The sequence below is a fragment of the Haliaeetus leucocephalus genome, unplaced genomic scaffold (assembly GCF_000737465.1).
Source record: "Haliaeetus leucocephalus isolate CR32 unplaced genomic scaffold, Haliaeetus_leucocephalus-4.0 Scaffold0, whole genome shotgun sequence".
Classification (NCBI taxonomy): domain Eukaryota; kingdom Metazoa; phylum Chordata; class Aves; order Accipitriformes; family Accipitridae; genus Haliaeetus; species Haliaeetus leucocephalus.
Window position 1 is genome coordinate 6,754,506 of NW_010972436.1, and position 2,884 is coordinate 6,757,389.

Sequence of the window (2,884 nt, forward strand, 5' to 3'; positions counted from 1 at the left end):
GGCCCGGCGGTGGCCGTCCCCGCGCCGTGGGGTCGGGGCCTGCAGGCCGGCGAGGGCCCGCTGGGTGGGGCGGCAGCTGCCGGGCCTCAGGAGCCTCGGAGCGCGTTTTGGCAGCTCCCTGTGTTCCCTTCTCACGCCATACGTGCTTCGACGCCAAAGGTGCCGCTGGTAGACGCTGCCGAGGCCGCCGCGGCGATCCCCCTCACAGCCGTGGCCACTGGCTCTCGCAGCCCTTGTTGTTTTCCCGAAGCCTTTTGTATTTCTGCAAGCTCCATGCTAGAATAGCTGGAGTTAAGTGGTAATGGTTTGAACCCAGGAAAACAAAGAAAGAGAAACTCGTATTAATTATTTGAACTCCCTTGATTTCCAGGGTCATATCAAGATTTCAGGCAGAGATTCAGAATTTCTGAGTGCTTGGTTTGGCAGTGCTGCCAAACATCACATTAAAAAATAAGAATAGTATGCATCGGTTGTAATTTCTCCTTACCCCCACTGCCCTCTTGAAAGTCATTTAATGTGAAGAAGATGCTGCTTCCTTGCATTTTGATTTAAGGTGGTGATTTGGATTTCTTTTTCCCATTTTTGATTTAGGGTGGTGTAATGTTTTGCTCTATCAGATATTGTGGGTGACATGTCAAATAAAAGATCTCACTGGCCGAGCAGAAGACAGCTAGATGTCCCTCCAGCTGTGCCCTCGCAGTCAAACTGCACCTATGCATATTGAGCACCAGCCCTGGGCCACTCTGTGTCCCACTGCCCTTGGTCCTTTACAACATGCGAGTTGCCACAGGAACTTGTAATTCAAACGCATAAGATTCTTGAAGAGTCAAGGGCAGACAACGTAATAATGAAAAATCCAATGCCCAGGTCACCCTTTCAAGTTGTACGTTGTTTGTAACAATTCTCCTAAACTACCTCCCAGCTTCTCTTGGTCTAACCAAGTAGTCAATTGCATCATCGAGAAAGTGCTGCACTCGTGTTGCCAAATAATTACTGAATATTTGTTTCCTGCCGCAGGTGGACTTGGGGAAGCCCTTCCTGCTTTGTTGTGAAAGGACAGAAGGAAAAACAATTCTGAATGGGTAATGGAGTATGGGTTTATCAGCTGTATAATCTATCACGTTACACTCTGATGTCTCAGGACTAGGTTCAAACCTTCAGTGACTGCTATCTGTGCTGGACTTCTATCATCTGACCGGTATTTTCTGTCTTGACAGTTTTGAAGTACTAGCTGTGGTGACTGGAAAATTCGAGGGTACTAAATCAATAAAGCTAGAAAATATTCAACCAGCACGTTCCAAATAAAATAAACTGTAACATAGCACGTGTATCTTTAAAAACAGCAGTTGTTCCTGAATATGGCTAAATTGTTAAGGTGGTGTTGATCTTCCACAAATGAGTGAAGGGAGAGAGAAAAAATTTCTAGACAGGTGGCCTACCCTCAACTATTGCAAAAGTGATGGGAGGCTTGTAATTAACACTTGGCCAAGTATGACCTCCCAATGTCAAGCCATCACTGTAGTTCAGAGGGGAAATGTGCCTACCGTGTTACCACAGTTTGAAATGACCTTTAGAACTAAACCTTCACTCAGTTGTAATGTGTAGGAGAGAAAGAAAATCTCAAAACAAAGGCACAATACCCAATAGTTTTCAATAACAAAACCCAATTGTGAACAGTGGCCCCATAGCCTGGAGTGAAGTTAATCCAGTGATTACTAATGATTTTTTTTTCCCCTCATAATAATGTGTAGGAGAAAGTGAAGAACAGTATGTCAATGACTAAACAGCTATATTGAATCACTGTGTTGGAGAAACTGTCAGTTTAAGCATCTTCTGTCCTTTACCACAATTTTCCTCACTTCATCGAGCTGAATGGAGTATAGGAAGCCTGGATCCTGACTCTTTGTGCAGTTCACAGAGACAATAAGAGAGGCAATACGAATCTCTCCTAGCAAGTATCACTTGCTGTCCCTGCTAGAAGGTCTCCCTGGAAGGGGGATCAGGCAGAGTATATATAGCTGCAGAACGGCTGCTATTCTAGAGTTCATAGCATGCATGAAGAATATCCTCATGGATATTACAGTTTATCTCCTGAGAGGCGCAGCTGAGATTATACTCCAGATTCCACTGTTACAAGGCCAACTGACAACACTGAATTGTGCTCTGCGTTTCATGAATATGTTACTTTTGCTTATACCACAAGTAGAGAAGTTGACCAGAAGCGAGAGGTATGCATCTATCCTGCATTGAGGAATTCTGATGTAGTTTTGCATTTCTGAAATTACCAAACAGATTCCCAGAGTGTTTAAATTCACTCTACAGACACTGCTCAGCAGTTGCACTACTTGATAAATGTTAGCTATCACATGTATAGATGTCTTCCCAAAATAGAGCAGCAAGGTGAAAAAATGTACCCCTGAACTTCAGGACCCCACATGTTCAACCACAGTGAGTTAATGGAGTATGTAACCACTAGGACAGTAAGCAGCATGGATGGCACCTGATGTGCCCAAACAGGCTTTCTGTGGGCATCTGTACTTCCAAGACCACTGTTGTCGCAGGTGGGTACGTCCGGGAACTCCCCAAACTGCTGCATACAAGTGATGCAGACATAACCCACGCACTCACACCAGTCTAAGCAGACCATCAAAAGCTATCAGAAATGTTTCATTTTAAACCTAGCAGGTAAAGAGCCTGTGTTTGTGAAGATGTGAATTTAGTTTTTAACTAAGAAGACTTCTTCCTAGATGTACGGGGAACATAAGAGCCTTTTATTTTATGAAGATTAAAAAGAAGAAAGCACAGTTGTTTTACACAAAAGCTAAAAAATTAATAACAAAGGAAAATAGACTTCCTAATCAGGAGATACACTTCACTTAATACT